General features: G+C 42.1%; 1 long non-coding RNA gene across 1 annotated transcript in view; it reads right to left on the bottom strand.

Annotated features, from left to right (window-relative positions):
• Positions 1 to 7,046, bottom strand: part of LOC107180263 — a 32,412-nt gene extending 25,366 nt beyond the window's left edge. The window contains exon 1 of the long non-coding RNA XR_001511027.1: positions 6,992 to 7,046. This is a non-coding gene — a long non-coding RNA (uncharacterized LOC107180263). The remainder of the gene's footprint in view (positions 1 to 6,991) is intronic.
• Positions 7,047 to 19,275: the final 12,229 nt, after the last annotated feature.

Here is a 19,275-nt window from a genome sequence, read left to right on the forward strand (position 1 = left end):
ATGCATACCAACATAAGCAAGCTGTTACATTTTTAAAAAAGTAATTATTTTCTGGAAAATAGAAATTTGGTAGTCAAGTCTCTAACACAGAGAGGGGCGAGATATTTTGAGATCATTAAAAAAAAATAGGTCTAATGTATATATACTGTGCCACCACAGTGTTGTGTGAAAAAAAAAATGGAGTTCTCATTGCTTGATGGAGGCTTTTGGGTGAGCATTAGAATTCTTTATCCAGTAGTTGTCTTTTTTTCTATATTCATTTGGATAAAGCCTTCCTTGGCATGATCTTATGCCAGAGCAATTGATCTTTGTCTCTGCAGTGATATCAACCAGAACTGGAACCTGACATTAACTGTCTTTCAAGCAATTTTTAAAGACACAGCTGACCTCTTAGCAGAGATATGCTGTGTTTATAGGTTTCAAGATTAGATATACTAACAAAGGATGGGGTTAAATTCATGAGAGAATTAGAAGTCTATTATTGGCTCCAGGACATGGGTGGCCCTTATAGCAGAGGCTCTTTCTATCAGTAGCCTGCTAGAAGCAAGGGAAGGGGAGGGGTAATGGAAGTCTGCAGTCCCACTGTTGATTTCTAAAGGCTTTATCTGGAAGCTGGCAGAAGTGGGGTATTTATTTTTTTCTGACGATGAGATGACTGGAGAAGCCGGGTAGCAGCATGAATTCATGAACGCCTATGTGTTGCTTTAGGACTCAGGCAAATTTAGGGTACATGTTATAAAAATACAAACGAAAAGTATAGTTTGTGATTTCAAACAAACAAACAAAAAGTTGGGAAAGCTCATTAAGATTTATTATAGGCCCCAAATTTTGTAGTCCCGAAGCTTAACGACAGATGGTGGTGTAACTCCACCAACATTCAATTTGACTTTGTAACATAGATTACCCTTGATTTGACTTCCGTGAAACTAGAATTTTCTCTCTTTCCTAAAATGTGTCAGGGAGGAGAGTGGTGATAGCGGAATGTCTAAGGGGAGTCTGTTTATTTGCTCATCTTCAGAAAAACTGTAGAGGACGGGGAAAAGTAGGAACCTGATAGGTGCCCGTTCTTAGGTGGAAAAGGGAACATATTTCACCTTGCATTTGAAGACTTTTGTCACAAGCTATTTGAAGTGAGTAGTACAACTTTGAAGACGGTATCTCCAGCAAGAAAAATATAATTTAATAACAACCTGCCCCTTACCCTTTCTCCCAGCCATCTTTCAAGTCAGTCAAATTTAAGTATCAGTCACAATTGACCCCAGTGAAATGGCTCTGAAGAAAACACAAAACCAAAACAAACCTGTAATTGTTGTTTAACTGAAAGTTTGGGAGAAAGTAGCCCTACGTGTATGAATAATTCTATTTTGTAACAAATGGCTACAAATTGAAGCAGTCCGCTCGGGGAAGCATGAAACCGACATTTCTGATACGTGTCACTCGCGTACGTTGCTTTCCTTCATCCTGGCCTTGGTTAGTTTCAGTTGAGGTGGGTTATTTCGCGCAAGATGCGCTCGCAGAGACCATCTCAAACGAATTTATCTTTCGCCTCGACCGTCCCAGAGCAGGGGCTTGGAATTTGTTGATTTGCGGTTTCATCGTAAAAGGAACTTGCAATCAAATAAATTTTCGTGAGAGACTTCGAGGTCCAGTTGGTGAAACTCCCCAGGTACCCGGTAGCCCCGTGTAACTTTCCCCTGGAACCTTTCTAAATGACTTTTGCAGCCCCACGTGCTGCAAAGGAGGCTTGAGCTGTGGCTGCGACCCTGCGCGGCGACTACAGGGACAGGATTTGGCTTTCCCCTTTTCTCTGTTAGGCAGTGTTTCGTTGCAAGGCTGCCACGATCCAGTGGGCTGACCAGTGACTTGTGCAAAAGAAAACTATTCGTTCGCTGTTTGCCCTTTCAGCGTTTTCCTCGGCTGCGGAAACCCGGTTTTCCTATTATTACACTTCAACTTTTTTTGGAGTCTGTTAGCACAGAGCGCTAAACCCCGGCCGGCTCCAGCAGCAGCTAGGCGAACAAAGCCCGCAGTGTTCCGGGCCATGCTGGGGCGGGGGTGGTGGGCGAGTTAAAGGAATTGCAAATAAATATATTTTATGACCACCCATCAACAAACTACGTGCCACCGTGGCAGCCCCTGGTAGCCGGGCTGTGTCTGCACTGTGGCCGGGGGCGGGGGCTGGGAGAGAGGCGAGCGCAGAGGGGCAGCGAGCCGCTAGCCCTGGGCCTGAACTTTCACCTCTCGAACCCGGGCCCAGCCCATTGGCTGCGGGCTAGGGGTCCGCCCGGGGCAGCGGCTCTTGGCAGGACCTGCTTTCTCAACTCCCTGGGCGCCTTCCCTGCGGGAAGGGTTGGTGGCCCGGGGAATGGCAGCAGGCGAGGACAGAATGGGGCGAAGTTAAGCGGGGGCATCCGGGGGCTGCGGGCTCAGCCCCGCTTAGAAAGACGAGTGTCAAGGGGACACAGCCCACTTAGAAAGAAGTGCTCCTCGGACTGAGATATCCTTTTGCACCCCTTGGCTCCTGGCTATTTGTATTCACAGGAGAGAAACGTCAGAGGCGGCGAATTTCACCAAAACGTGTCTTTGTGTACAGGAAAGAGAAAGGCTAACTAAACCCGCTCTTCTCCAAGTCTTTGGAGCGTAACCCTCTTTCTCCTCGTTGGGAACTTGAACTTCTCTTCCAAGTGGCCCGGACTCCTCTCTAATAAACCTTTCCCACTCACTTCCTCCAGACCCCTGGACAGAGAAGTAAATCGAGTCGGTGTCTGCGGGGGAGGAAGAAGAAAGGGGGAAAGTGGGACTCTGTAGACCTCTTGACTATTCTGTTACCTTTTTTCACAAATCTTGTGGAAAGACATCCTCAGCTCTCCAAGGATTTAGACACCGTTTGCTCCTTGTCTTTTGCAAAATAGTTTCAGGTTAATTCATAGAATCCGCTTTTTATGTAGGTTTGCCAATGAAGCACAGACGCAGATTACTTAACATGAAATTATCCCCAATCTTTCAGAAGGGCGAGGTAGGGCCATTTGGGTCTGGCGTTTCCTAATTTTAAAGAATGCTCTCTCCTTCTTTCCCTGCTCCCATCTTGGGGAAGAAAAAAAAAAAAAAAAGAAAAAAGAAAAAAGATCTGGGTTATTTGTCCACTATTCAGCCTGCATTTCGAAAAAGACAGTTTTAAAAAGAGTGAGAACACAATTCATAAGCAGAGCACTTAAGGACTACCTGGAGTTTAAAAGCTCGCAGAAAGCACCGCAATTCAAAGCTCAACTCTGCCACGTTCCTCGTGCTCCTGGCAGGGGCCGTCTTCCCACGACCAGCCCCTTGGCTTATTGACTTAATTGGTTTCACTAGAAAAGCTGACGGTGTGTTTACAGATGTGGGTGCCAGGGCTGCTTCCTCCCCGGGAGAACTGCGGGTTCTGAAGGGAAGAGTTGGTGCCAAGTGTGTGTGTGTGTGAGCTCGCGTCTGCCCTTTAGAGAAAGGGCGCGCTGCTCTTTGAGGAAAAGAAAGACTCAAAGGCAGAAGTTTAGTGCTGCTCGCCCGTCTCCCCAGCCACCCTCCCCCCTTTCTGCCACCGGAGATGTTAAAGTTGGCCGGGAAGAAGCCGGGGGCCAGGCTCTAATTCGCAATGGCCTCTCGGCTGCAGCTATTTGGAAGAAAGTTTCAGCGCCTTTCGGAACGCCACGCTTTGCCACTGATTGTCAGCTGAGCGGCGGGGCTCAGGCGGCAGCTCGCCGAGAAGGCGGCGGGTGGAGGGTCGCGCAGCCAGCGGGCAGCGGAGCGACTGGCGGGAGACGGAGGGGAGGAACCGCCTGCCGGGAGCGGGCTTGGGGAAGAGACTACACGGAGGAATCCCCCAGTCGGGTCCCGCGTCCCATCCAGGCCTGTCTGGTCCTCCCTCGGTCTCTCCCTCGTCATCCCCTTGGTCCCGCGTGGGCCAGCTGGCTGGGTCGTGCTCCACGGACGGGAGCTGGGACCCTGGTGCTGTGGAGGCTGGGCCCGCGCATCCCCCGCGCCGGCGCCTTGGCTTTGAAGTGCGCGCGGAGCGGGCTGTGGCAGTTTCTTCTTTCCTTTCATTCCGGGTACTTTGGCAACCCTCAGTCACTGATAGGGCCCGTCTCGAAAGCCTCAAACCCTAAAAGTCCCAGGTCGGCGGCCCCTTCCTTTCAAGCTCCGCCCCGGCCGGCCCGCCGCCCAGCCCCACGCCGGTGACCCGGACGGAGCCACCACGAGGAAGCCCAAGAACTCCTGGGCCCAAGTGAGACAGGAGCCACGACAACAATGAAGAGTGAGAAAGACACTCGGCCTCTCTCCAGCCCAGGCCGCGGAGGCGCACACCGTGAAAAGAAAGGCCAATCAGCATTTTAACGCACGCTTGGGTCTCCCTGTCTCACTACCATGCACTTTTAACTCCCTGCCACCGAGGGCTTTGGATCCCTTCGAGGCTTTCTGCACTTCACGTGGAATCCCCTGTTTCATTTGCCAGCAGCTCCGTCTGCTGAGAGGACGTACTTTGGGGACTGCCAAGAAGCAGCAGACACAACTCGGCTTTGCCAATACAGCATACGGTTTTGTTCTCTCCTCCCTCCCCACCCCCTTCCTCGACGCGCCGTCTGGGCCGAGCGGGAGGAGGCGGAGCAGGAGGTGGGGAGAAGGGTGGGGGTGGGGGAAGATCTGGCGCAGAACAAACAAGTTCTCCAGCGAGTTGTTTACATAGCAGGTGGACCTGACGTCAGCCAGGAGGCTCCACTGCAAAGCCGAACAATATTCTGCTCCGCGTTTCCCCCTCCTTTAAAGAAGTTGGGGGACCGGGGGAGATAGGTAGATGGGGGCGACAGGCATTCTAACCGGCTGGTTCCAAACCACTTTGGGGACCAACAACAACCAACAATAACAACGCAAAGTGAAACAAAACAAACAAGTGGCCCGGCAGTACTTCAGAATCCTCCGAGGCGTCCCTTCCCCCACCCCGCCCCTCCGAGGAGAGGCGGCTCCGCGCGCAGTGTGTGTACAGTTTGCATTGCCAACAACACGCGCGCGCGCCCGGGTGCGCGCGCCCGCCAGCGCACACTCACACACATAGACACACATACAGACACACACACAGATCCGGGTGGGGGGAGCGGCAGCGCGAGACAGCGCGAGCCTCCGAGAAAGCGCGAGACACGCCGGCGCGTGCAGCTCCGCGGCGGCCGCTGCGCCCCGGCTCGAGCCCCGCGCCACCCGCAGCCCGCCCGCGAGCGCCCGTCCCGGTTATTTATGCGGCGGCCGCGTCTGCTGGCTGCGGCTTCCTCCGGCCCCCCCCAGGGCGCGCCCCCCACTCGTGGCAGCAGCTGCCGGGACTCGCTCGTGGGTGTGTTGTTTGGGGGCTTCTGCCTCGGCGCCGCGGGTGCCACCTCCCGGGACGCTGCCCAGGCGTCCCAGGTCGCGGTAAGTTTCTTCGCCCTCACTCTGGCGCGCTGCACCTCCGCACCCCACCCCGTCCCAGCCACCTCCACGCCGGGCCGGGCTGCGACTTTACTCTACTGCGCGCTCCTCCCGCGGCGGCGGCGGCGGCGGCGGCGGCGGCGGCTGCTGCAAAGTTTAGCCCCAGCCGCTGCGCTTGGTGCGGCGGGGCGGGTGTGACATGTGTCAAATTTTGGCTCCGCGTCGGGGTCGCCTTCCGGACCTAACATCACCACTTGTTGTTCCTTTTCATTTTGCATTGTGATGGGGGAAGGGAGAATCGACAGAGGGGAGATTGCCTTTGGCTCACGTTTAATTTTTAGTTTTGAATATGCAAAATTTTTCCTCGTCCAGAGAGACCGCGGCTGGAGGAAAATGTGTGTCGAAACACCAGATGTGTGTTTGTTTACTCTTTTATTTTTATTGTTTGTTGTCTCTTCCTTCCCCTCCCTTCCCCCCTTCCCCCTGGGAGGAGAAACAACAGTAAAAACATCTGGCGGTTGGAAGCACACTATTGATCCAACTGCTGACCTTTATTTACTCAATTGGGCAAGTGCATGCTGCTCGTCCGTCTCTAAGTTAGGCGCTTCAGCGTTCATTTAAGAAGTACTTTTCTGGGAACTGGAGGCGGAGAGGGGACACAACTGTTTCTCCAGTAAAGAAACTCCTGGCCCCTAGTGATGCTTCGGGATAATGGTGCATCTTGACTGCTGCCCCCATCACGCTCTTTCCCCTGTCCACAGCACGACCCGCTTCACCCGGGATCTGTCCTAGTCTTACTTTTACTCTGCTTTGGAAAGGTCTCCTCACTCTGGGCGTAGGTTTAGGGTGAACTCGCGCCTCCCGGTTCTTTAGGGAGGGAATGTGGGAGGGGCGCGGGCACCTTGCGGAGAAAGGGAGGGCTTCTCGCTTGGTTTTTACCTGTAAGTCGGTGGAGGCCCCTGGCGAGCGGAGGGCAGTCGGTAGCTGGGGGTTGGCTTTAACCCGGGCAGAGCTCGTGTCCCGACGGCCCTTCGCGCTCGCCGCGGCTCATGTGCGGCGGCGGCTGCACTGCAGGACCCACTGGGTGGCCGGGCGCGCCGCCCGCGTGCCTCCCGCGCGCGTCTCCCCGCCCTGCAGGCCAGGACGCGCCCCGACACCCCGACCTCTGGGCGAGCGTCGTTGTGGACCCTCGCTTGTTGAGGGCGTTTGGGCCCGTCTAGAGCAGGGAGGAGAAGTTGCCCTACTATCCTCAGACTCTGAGATCTCTTAGGTAAGTCTCTCAGGGCACCTGGCGCGTGGGGTGACACCGATTAGGAGGGACCAGAGGGTAAAGACACGTGCGAGCCTGGGGCTTTTGAGAGCGCAACCGGTGCAAGTTTTGCATAGGGACGACTCCAGGGAGGCCGAACTGGACACTGGCTCCTCAGACTCCGGAATCCCCAAGGAACGAGACCCCATCTGTGTATTTGTTTATTCGGCTTTTTAACCAACAGATTTAAACCACTTAATGGACAGCTGCTATCTGTAATGCTTATTCCCCCCCCACCCCCCCATTTTCTCTCACCACATGTTGCAGTCCAGTCAGTTTCTTGGTCTTGAGGATTATTCCTCGAGTACTGTTTGCTCCCAGGTGGGCTGGCATTCCGGACGTGGCCTGGGTGAGTGCTGAGAACTGGCCGGAGGGAAAAAGGGTGTGAGAGACCTGTGGGAGTGTGTAAGATGTGTACATATATAGTCATCATGGATTCAGAAGTGCTTAAAGAGCTACCTTCGCAACATGCCCAGAGTCTATTTGGAAGAATAATTAAGTAGTAGCAGGTAAGCCGAGGGGAGAAAGTGACGCCCTGGTGGCAAGTAGCTGAAGTGGACGTTTTCCAACTGGAAGTATTTGGAGAGATTAACTTTTAGAAAACAAAAGTTTGCCTGGAAGGCACCTCTTTGCATGCTCTTCTAACTCAAATAGTTTGGTTAGGCAGCCGCGGAGACAGGAGGGGTGTGTTTAATAGCAAGTCTATGTCACAGGTCAACACTGAAGCCAAGATGAGCTTTTAGATATTCTCCTCTTCAGTCTTGCATCGTGCGGTACCTTGGGAAATGTTTTATGTTGTCAAGGGGCCTGTTTATCTTTTCTGTCACTATGAGTTATGGATAAGTATATTCTCGGTGTACTGGAATTTTAAAATGTAGTGTTTGTTTAATACTGTTAATTTACAGTTTGGATTTATTTGTGTATACCATTAATAAAGTGGGTATAAAGTTATGTATATGATGATCATTAGGGTCCTAAGATTTCATTTTAGTTTAGAAGCTTTTTAAAAGTCATTTTTTCTTTCCTTCTTTCCTTCCCCTCTCCCATCCTCCCAGTTTTGTTACTTAAGGAGACCCAGGTTCAGTCCTTGTTCAATTCAGTACTTCCTTAAGAACCCCACTATTTCATTGTTACCCAAAACTGAGTGGAATAAGTGTTTAATTGTGATTGAGTTACTAACTTTTAAAGAGGAGACTGGAAACCTGATGATACATCACTGTAGGTAAGTGAGGGAGGACACTCCATTTTAAAAGATCATCCAAAAGTTCACGTTTCAGTACAAGAATGCAAGAATTTTTAAGAGTATTTTCTTTATAATTCAATTTAAGGAGTGCAGTACATGCTTTCTTTTTATATACAGATAACTAAAATGTTACAATTGCACTACAGTGGATATAGAATACTCAAAAGAAATTATATACAAATAACAATTATGAACTATTCTTAACTGTTTTTCAAAATTCCTCAACTTACATTTTGAGATTTAGAGTGATGGACATTTTGGAATTGAATATTGTTTTCATAGAGTTCATACTCTGGAGTGGAGAGAGACCTTTAATCACATTATGACATGACTAGATTTATTAATGGTTGTATCTAAGTAAACTGTCATTGAAGTTTTATTTATTTGCACTGGTGATAGTACAGTGGTTTTGCTTTTACAAATAAAATAAAATAAATCCTTGTAATATTCTAGAAACCTAAATAGGGGGAAATTGTTGTATGTGGCACACTGTAAAAATAGGAAAAAAGGTGAACATTAAATTTACAGATAACTTGTAATGAGAAGTTCTGTTCCTTTTGTACAAGCAAAAATTTAAAAACACAAACCAATTCTCTTTGTAGAGCTATTAGAATTATACTTTATGAAAGTATATTTAAATATGTGAAAATATCTTCATGGTTTGACTGAGACTCATAGGGCACATAACAGTATAATGAACATAGCCAGACAAATTTACCAGACATTTTTATTTCAAGAGAAAATGTGAGGGATACAGAACTCAATTACATAAAGGGCATATTATTTGTGATATTTTTAAGGATTTATAGCTGGCTGTGCCTCATCACCCTTGTCTATTTCTGTGTTGATAGTCTCATGTTAGATCAGCTATTAGTTGTAATACTGATAGAAAACTGAATGATGGAAGTGGTCACGTATTTTCTACCTCTCTAAATTAAATCAGAAAGAAGCCATTGACTTGTAAGAGAATGTCACTGAGAAGTTCTCTTGACATCATTGTTGCTAGACAAAATTGCAAACCACCACTGAATTCAGAAATAATAACAATTTCATTGCAATTACTGAATACTAATTCTTGGCACACTCACACTGGTTTTTTTTTTTTTCCCCCTTTAACTTTGTGGTAGATGGAAGTACTCTTAGTGATAAATGAATGGATCCAAAATGTTCTAACCAGTGCCCAGATTCACACTGCCCTTTAAATAAAGAAAGCCTGTTTCTTAAATTAGGCCCAGTGAGAGCTTAAGGTTTACATAGACTTTTCAAAGTAACCTTACTTATGTACCCCCTAATTCGTGGAGTTCTAACAAACTTGATCAGACCCAACCCAAAATGATAACTGCTTATTTTCTTAAGGGTCTGCAAAAGCAATACAGGTGCTTACAACTTGCCTTAAACATACTCCAGTATTTACGATCCACAGATAATCTAGTGCCTAATTCAAATGTTATATGCCATAGTTTAGTTCTATTTTTTCTTTAGACGACATAAATATTTTCCTAGATCCAACTGTGTATTTCTTAATACACTTGGTTTCCAGTCCTATAACCTCCATAGTCTGTATAAAGTACTTTAAGTTCTTCGGTCTTGTTTTTTTCCCCCATGTGGCTTGAGTCATTTTCATTGATTTTTCTATGGAGTTGTTCCAGAAATTTAGCATCCTCATTTGTTTTTCAGAACTTCCAGGTGGACCCCATTACTGTGTTTTTCAGCGCCCTAACTAAGTATAGTTTGGGGAGTTGTCTAAAAGTACCATTACTTTTTTTTAAGTCCCACATTGTTTATGTGAAAATTCATTACTATTGAATTACATAAATACTCATATGGTAGAATATTTTTTTCCTGTAGAATATTCTTTCCTTGTAGGTATTCTTATGTATTAAAATAAATGGGCATTTACTTCCACTTGCTGATTTACTTTTGTCTTGTCATTACCTCTGATGTATTTTTGTATATATTCTTTTGCTCTGCTCAGTGTATTGATCCATCCCCCACCCCCAAATTTCTAGACAAAACAAAAAAGGGAATAACGTTGGTGAAATATAAAGAAATATTGTGACTAATTAAGAGGTTAGTGTTAGAACATTGAGATACTGGGGGGAGGTCCTTAAAGAAGATTTAGATTCATAATGTTCCAACACTATTCATGTTAAAATGAAAAGTAAACCTATATATATGTGGTGACTTATTTTCAGTATTTACTAAAACTGTTTTTTCTCTAAATAGATGCTTCAGCAGTTCGGGGTTTTCTCAAATGCGGCATTGTTAAGAATTGGCCTAATTCTTAGGAGAATAATGTTAACTTTGTAATTGGAGTGACTAGGAATTTGTGTTTATCTATACAGGTTTTTGCCAGGCATCTAAATTAAGAGTATCATGGCTCAAAAATGACCTATAATGGTATCACCCCTGTTTCACTTTGAACCCTAATACTTTTTCATTTTGTAATTGTTAACTTTGCTTACTTCTTACTGTATTTCTTCACCTGTCAACTTGCTTTCTATGAACAACGAAATTCTAAATTACACTTGCTTATATAAATTTATCTACAATTTTATTTAAAATGCATTTTCTCTGTAAATTATCTATGAAGGGCCAGGTTTAGCCTTTTAAATTCCTTGATATTTGAAATATGTGTTCTTGGACCTATACTCTACCAATATAAGTCTGTTTCCCATTCAGTTGTATACCTCCCTCTTCCTTCAATCCACCAAGGACTTCTAGAATATACCTTCCCATTATATTGATAAATATGTCTTCATTCCTGTCTCTATGGCAAATTATTTTTATTAGCAAAGGCAAATAAAATTTAAATGTTGTAAAAGTATATGGCTGTGAAGCAAATGAATCCCCAGGGGTTTAAAAGCTCTCAGCAGTTTTAGTTTATTAATGTTGCTTAATTTCTCTTGATTTCTATCTTGGAAGGCTTAAAATATACTATGTGGAGGATAATGTTGATTTAAAATTTATTTAAGTTTTTAGTGTTTCTTTTTAAAGATCTATCTAACATAAGCCTAAAAGATTTATGCCATGAGAATGTTACACTTTTTTTTTTAAAGGAAGTTAAGGAAATTTACTTTGAGTTCCTCAAATAAAGCATACTACTAGAAATAGTGTAAAGTTTTTCTGGTATTCATTTCTTTCTTAACTTTTATAATGGCATTTTCTGTCAAAGTTTTTTGTATTATTTTAGTTTTGTATCATTTTGGTAGACATACACAGCTACAGCCATCATTTTACAACTTTATCTCAATTTAAGAAAAAACAAACTTTCTTAAAGTGAATTTTAGGGGGTAAGAAAAAAAATCAGCGGTAGACATATTTCGGAGAAAGCATTTATAAAATTTCTCACTGGCAGATAGCGAGGAGAAACTTATAGTACACTAATCCAAATAGCTTAACATCTTAGCATATGTAGACTGTCATAAAATCATCTCATTTAAAAAAAAAAGATCCCCAACATCTTTAAGGACTATTCCTCACCATTACTTCACCCAAAGTTATGTTCCAGGATTTAGTTGATCTATATCTGTATGCCTGTAGCTAACTCTTCACTTCCTTTTTTGTCGTTCCCCCCCCCCGCCCCTTTCTGAGTCTGCCTTTAGTTTAGGTAAGTGCCTCCCCTCATCCCCCAAGCTCGTTTTATACATCTAGTTAGTACCATCACTGGTACCAATCTGATCAGGTAGACCATCATCTACTTGAGTTGTTGGCAGTAGCTATTTATTTATCTCCCTTCTTCTCTCTCTAGGCAACACAGTCCGTTCTCCACACAGCAGAGTGATCTTTTAAAAATATGTGATTATGTCACTCTTTTCTATAAACCGTCCAATAGCTTATGTCCCTGAGAATAAAAGACAAAGACCTTACATAAGTCCATGTTATTTGACCCCTGTTACCTATCTGACATTCTTTCCTAACATTTTCCTCTTATTCAGTCAACTCTAGACATACTGGCTTCCTTGATATTTCTCAAAACAGGATAAGCTGATTCCCACCACAGATTTTTTTCTGTGTTCTCTGTCTGAAATGCTCTACACTCAGATATCTTCATGAATTTCATGTCTCTGCTCAAACATACCCTTTTTAGAGAAGCCTTCTCTGACTGTCATATATAAAATAACAAATACTCATTGGTCATGCATTGTCACCTTTACCCAACATTAATTTTCCCCACAGCACCATCATCAGCTGACATTTTAAAAAGTTGTTTATTTATCACGTTTTCCTGATGAGAAAGTGTATTGCAGGGAGCCAAGGATTTTGTGCGTTCACCGTTCTAATCCAATGTGTAGAACAGTGCTTGGCACTGGGTAGCAGCTATAAAACTAAATATTGAATGAAAGAATGGATGAGTTGTCAGAGGGCCAAGAAATTACTTCTGTCTATATCATTAACTCACTTTTTGTGTAGCTGCAATTACTTTTCACCTTCCTTTTTCCTTTTCACTTATTTTATACCATGTCACATTTGGTAAACCATGTTCACTACTGTATTGACCAAGACATGGCTCCCCTCTCAGGTGGATACACTTCAAGTTCAATATTTTCTATCTCTATTTTATTCTGATCTGAGAAACAATAGTATACTTAGCTTTCGAAACGTGTGAATGGATGTTTTTCTTTCTGGGCAACAACAAATGCTCAATAGTTGAGTGCTTCCATGTGATAATACTTAGGACAGTCCAAATGACGTTTCATCATATATTTCATAATCACATCTTAATATGAATAATATAAATAATGTCTATAGGTATTTCTAATGGCTACGTTATGGACACAACATTGGCATACCAAGTATTTCTGAGATTGTCTGTGGGGAAGAATAGGAGGAAATGGGTTAAGCCAAGGTCTCTTCTGAAAACCTTTAGATTTAGATGGCTTTCCTCTCTGTGTTGGCACACACACCATAAGTTTACAACTTCTCTTTTGCCTCATTCTTTCAGTATCTACACTTAAACAGAGCAGATTGAGTACTTATGAGTTTTGGAAGGTCCATCTCTCCAAAGTTAAAATCTCACTTTTGAGCTTGCCCGAATTGCTTTTGGACATCTATAACTAAGGTATGAATAAGTGATACAGCTCTCCATAAAACATCATACAGATTCACAGATTCTTTTGCTTTTTAAGTTTTTATTTAAATTCCACTTAGTTAACATACAGTATAGTAGTAGTTTCAGGTGTACTGTATCACTATAGTCAATACTTCCATTCAGCCCCCAATGCTCCTCACAAGTATACTCCATAATCCCCATTGATTTTTTTCTTCCAAACCTAATGCTCTGTAGATCTCCTTCCCACATATTATGTCCATGTTTGGAATATGCAGTAACTCGTTCAGCAATTTTATTTGAAATACCTTGAGAATAGAGAAAGGCATTTATCATCTTTTCTATTGATGTTAAAGGAGGAGGTCCTCTTTGCCTCTTCTCATTTTTCTTTTTCTCTCTTCCTTCCTCCAGACTGAATTATGAAACCTTTCTACATCATTCTGATATTTTATTATACCATCAGTGAATATATAGCCCTCGGAAAACTGTGAAGCTAGGCAAAGTGGGCTTTTGTTACATGATTACCCCAGTTTCCCCTTTAAAAAAAATTACTAACTTCTCCTCCTCTTCTCCTGCTCCTTAGACACCCAGTGCCCTCCATGCTGCCATTTGGCTACTCCAAGTTCCAATCCTTTCCTTGTCTTGAGAAGGACATTTTGTATTAAAGTACTTCTTTAGTAATAATGCATTTTAGAATGCGAATGAAGATAGATCCTTCTGGAAAGTATAATTATTACCACAGCTAGTAAAATAGCTGCTTGGTTTACTATGCAGAGTTCCATGGTAAGTGCCAGGAGACCTGCATTCTGGTACTTGGTCTGTCTGTAACTGTTGTGTGATGGTGGGTGGGTTAGTTCCTCCAAAATGAAAAGGAGCATGAATTAGTTTTTAGGTTACTTTCAACTCAAATCTTTTTTGAAATATGTAGAATCAAATTTGAAGCCATGAACATGTTTTGTCTTTACTACCATAAACACACACATAAGAATGAATGGAAGAAAACGACCACTTCCTAAAATAAAAACAATTAAAACTAATTAAAACTAACAACAATTACCACACGTAACTTTGCTTATGAAGCTCAGGGGGGCTCAGTTAAAATTTAAGAGTAATTTTTTTCTACTATTGTAGCGCATTGGGCATTTTCACACTGCTTCCCCCCATCTCCGTCGGGAATGGAGCCTCCTCTTGTTTAACCAGAAAGCTCACACAGCAGAGAAGGCAGAGTGCATGTGAGGGTGATCATGTTTGGGTTAAGAAGAATAAATAACCACCTGGCGTTCTCTCCCCTGAGGTGCGTCATTAACTTTCCCCAATATTAATTTCTTCACAATTTTGTCTGGTCCTGTGCTCATTCATATATTTAGCTCGAAGTGTCACCAGTCCAGAAATAAGATGTGGAGTTGGATAAGCTGTTTGATAAACTTTGTCTTTTAAAATTAGAGCTCCCCTTTTTGATGGACTTCACACACACAGACATACATTTTTAGAACCCACATAAAATGTCGGGCTGCCACATGGTCCAGCCTATGCATTGTGCGGCATTAAAGGAAACACAACTCCCAGCTGTAGGAATACTACATGTCTTTGCTGTAGTTTGGCTTAAAGGGAGTGACACGGTTTTATACAGTGTGCCACATAGGAAGTTTTGCCCCAAATCTCTTGAGGCGTCTTTCTTCTTCTCCTGGGCACTGCTAAAAAGTTTTTAGAGCCTCATCTAGATCATTCCTCTATTGCTTTGCTGCCCCATCCCCCAGTTGTGCAGCACATACATCATATCAACTATACACACCCCGTGGAGTGTGCCATCCAATGCAAAGTGTGGTCCCTTTCTTTATTCTGGCTGCTTTTCTTGTGGCGATCAAGGTTTGTCTTTATGCAGACGAACAAGGAGAACAGCAACAAAGCATTCTTCTCTGAATGTAAAGGATTATAAATTGTGGTAGGTTTTAGCTGTGATGTAAGCTTGCAGACGTTCCCATTTCAATTCTACCTTGTCATATGTTACTGAGAATGCATATTCCTGTAACTAAAAATATAATTCATTGGACGGCTTGACTTTGTGTTGTCCCACATACCATAATTTTAAATCTATAATTTTGATCAATTTGTAATATTTCTTTCTTTCTGGAAAAGTATGCTTTTAAGTGAAGTTCTAATTCTTTGCTGTTTTGTAATTTTTAAGAATGTCAAACTATCCCACGCCCTACATGTCTGTTGCTCCTACCGTTCCACAAACAGAAGAAAGGCAATGTCATTTGTTATGTCTATTGGTATTTGATTTTACAAATCTATTCTCTTTGGTATCCTTCTGATTGTATCGTGAAAATATGTTGTTTCCACTAGGCTGCAACAGTGCCAGATTCTAAAATATGACTAAGTACATGCTTACTCATATTTCTGTATTAAAAGGAACATTGTTGTTACAAGTTTTGTTTTTATTTTGAGAGACAACTTGTTTTTCTGACTATATAAGATCAAATTTTAAGTGCAGATGTACAATGAAAGAGAATATATGGTAACAAGCTATGAATACATAACTAACAAAAATATTTAATGTTTATTTTCTTATTTCTAGGATTATGTTTCTTATGAGAGTATATTTAAGAGATGGAATGTGGATGAATAATTTTACTTTTACATGTGAACTCTTCATTGGAAGTAAAAATGTATTTGATTGTTTTTAAAAACCTATTTGGCTATACATTTGACATTTCACTGTAAACATAAAGTATTGGTGGGACACCTGCATGGCTCAGTTGGCTGAATGTCCAACTCTTGATTTCGGCTCAGGTCACGATCTCATTGTTGGTGGGTTTGAGCCCCGCATTGGGTTCTGTGCTGATAGTGCAGAGCCTGCTCGGGATTCTCTCTCTCCTTCTCTCTCTCTGCCCTTCCCCCACTCGTGTGCTCGCTTTCTCTCTCTCTCTCTCTCTTTCTCAAATTAATGAAATAAAATTTTAAAAAATAATAAGATATTGGTTATCATACTGTAGAAATGATTCTGGTAATTCTTTCTCCTTTTATTGTGTCTTATTAATGACACACTATTTTAATTACCTTTATAAAATTATTTTAAGCTCTTTAGTTTCTATTTTTAGTTAAAGATAATTTACATATGGCAAAATTAACCCCTTTTTAGTGTAAAGTTCTGTATATTTTAACAAAATCATGTTACAAAATTTTTCCATATGGTTTTTTGTCACCCTTTTTTCCTCATCTTCCAGGCCCTGGTAACCATTGATCTGTTTTCTGTCCCTATAGTTTTGTTCTCTCAAGTCTGCTTTTTTTTTTTTAAGGCAAATTTTACACTGTATAAATTTATGGTGTCTAGTGTGTTACTTTGATATGTTTATATATCATAACATGATTGCCATTGTAGTGACATTTATCACATTACATAACTGTAGTGCCACATTGCTGTCTATATCCCATATACATTAGATCTCTATGACTTGTTTATAAGCAAGTTGCAAGTTTGTACCCTTAAGTGACATTAATCTTAATCCCTAACACCCCATCCCAGAGTAACCACCATTTTAGTTGGTGTTTTATAAGTGTGACTTTTTCAGATTGTATGTAAGAATCAGTACTTGTCTTTGACTTATCTCACTTAGCATAATGTGCTCAGGGTCCACCCATGCTGTCACAAGTGGCAAGATACCCTCCTCTCCTATGGCTGAATATTATTACATTGTATACATATACCACATTCAAGTCTATCTTATAAATAGAATCATACAGTGTGTAGCCTTTGAGTTAGGCTTCTTTCACTTTAATTGTATGCATAATGCATATATGCACATATAATACCTTGGTCTTGCATATAGACCAAGGTATCATTGGTATAAACCATTATATCATATGAATAATGCATATGAGATTCATTTATATTGTTGTGGTGTATCTTGTTTGCCTTTGCAATAATGCAGTTGCTTGTTCCTGTCATAATTTTTTCTGAGTTTAGAATTCTCTCATTTTTCATTCAAATATATTTTTATTTATTTTTTTAATTACATTTTTATATAGCCTCAGATTTTATTTTGCCTTATAAGTTGGCATGGCTTATAAGTAAGAGACTTCACTGGGAGGTCATTTCTAAAAATTAATTTTGGGGTCTTTACCATAGTTCTCTTCCCTCATTCCTGCTCCCACCCCCAGTCTCTCTTGTTTTCAAACTTGCTTTCCTTGTTTCCACAGGAGTTCACTGGTCATGTCTTTTCACTCCTTGTCATCTGTTTGATTGGAAGATCTAAGATCCATTCAGGTAGCTAGTTCTTAAAGAAGAAAGAAGTTTGTCATCAGTTGTTTCATAATGTTTTGTCATTTATTCATTCACTTGTTTATTCCTCAGTTACTGATCATCCACCAATTTCTGCAAATGGCAAAAGAAGTAAGAAGAATCTAAGAATCCTAGAAATAAAAAGATCCTTTCAGATCATGAAATTCATTTTCCATTCTCCCTTCCAAGTCAGATGGGAGACGGGGCTAGGGTTTACTCTCCAGGAGCCTCTGTCAAATTGCCAATGGACTGTAGTGTATGGAAAGGGAACAATCAAAGAGGTAAATCAGAGAGGCAGGTTGGGTGCTAAGAACAAATTGTCAGTTTGAAGGGGCTAGCTGGGCTGAAATGGAACAGAAACCAGGGAGTGAAAGACAGGAGTGAAAATAGACAAGAAGCCTGGAGTAGCTTCCTGTGCAGTGGCTTTTTTTCAGACAAGAAGTGAGCAGTGAAAAGACATCTGAATGTGAAGGAGGTAGTCCCCAAGGCCATAAACCTGGCAAGTGGCTTTCAAAAACTTCCACGAATGAAAAGTTTGTTATCTTTACATCCAAGATTTGAAAAACTTTAATTGTTAAAAAGTTTTTCCTTACGTTGAATTGTGATCAGTTAGCCATTGTTTCCAGCTCTACCCTTTGGATTTACACAGAGTATTTCACGTTGATAACTTTGTAGATGTCTGAAAGTTTTCATTTCTAATAAATCTTTCCTTTCTTAGGCTAAAGAAGTCAAGTTTCTTCTGTTATACCTTATATAATATTTGGATGTATTTCATTCCTCACAGTTCTGATAACTCTCCTCTGGGTATGCTTCTGTTTGCCAAAGTTTTCCTTTAAAATGTACCCAGAGCTAAATACCAAACCAAGAGTGTTGCCTGACCAACATAGAACACATTGAAAATTTGTCTCCATTTTTTTCCTCCAATCTAATAGCGATTCATTTTTTTTAGTCATGTTACATTGTTACTAAATTTTTAATTAATTTTAGATAAGTTGCATGAATATACAATTTGAAGAGTTTATTTTAAAAATAGGATTTATATGTCTTTTAAATTCTTTGTTTCTTTGTTTCTTTCTTTGTTTCTTTGTTTCTTTCTTTCTTTCTTTCTTTTGGAGAGAGGAAGAGCACAAGTAGGGGAGAAGGGCGGGGGGTGGGGGAGAGAGAGAGAGAGAGAGAACGAGAGAGAGAGAGAGAGAGAGAGAGAGAATCTTAAGCAGGCTGCACACGGAGCCTGATGCGGGGCTCGATTCTATGACCCTAGAATCATGACCTGAGTGGAAATCAAGAGTTGGACGCTCAACGGACTGAGCCACCCAGGCACCCTTTAAATTCTTCTTTTATAGTTCAGTTATTCAACATGTCAGGCTCTAAAAAAAAATTCCTGATTCTATTATATTTGTTAGTAATTGTGTCATTCATAATCTTGATTAATACATTTTATAGCTCTATTCAATTATTATAAAAATATTGAGCAGAACAGGGTTAAGAATGGAACCTTTACTAAAGTTAGTGAACGTGGAGTCTTTCACTTGTCATTGATCCTTTGGATGTGATTATTTACCCACCTATATACATTTGAAATTAATCATAATAATGGCTAGCATTCTTTGAGCAGTTAGTTTCAATAAGCATTCTCTAATCAGTTTGTATGCATTAATTCATTTAATCTTCATGATACTTCTATAAGGAGGTACTGTTATTTTCCCATTTTACAAATGGGAAAGCTGAGTTGTGGAGGATATGAAATTTTATTCTATTTGCAGGTTAACAAATTAGCCAGCCAGTGCTTTATAGATGCTTGTGGAAGACACACAACTTTGGGGTCAGAGACAGAGCTTTATTACCTCTGGTACAGTCAGCAGTGTGAGTTTTTTGTTTTTTGTTTTGGTTCCTTGTCCCCCTGCCCCACTCCGTCCCACAGGAGTTCTGTAGAGTGGCTCAGATTCATGCTGCACACTTGGTGA

This window comes from Panthera tigris, chromosome A2 (genome assembly GCF_018350195.1).
Source record: "Panthera tigris isolate Pti1 chromosome A2, P.tigris_Pti1_mat1.1, whole genome shotgun sequence".
Taxonomy (NCBI): domain Eukaryota; kingdom Metazoa; phylum Chordata; class Mammalia; order Carnivora; family Felidae; genus Panthera; species Panthera tigris.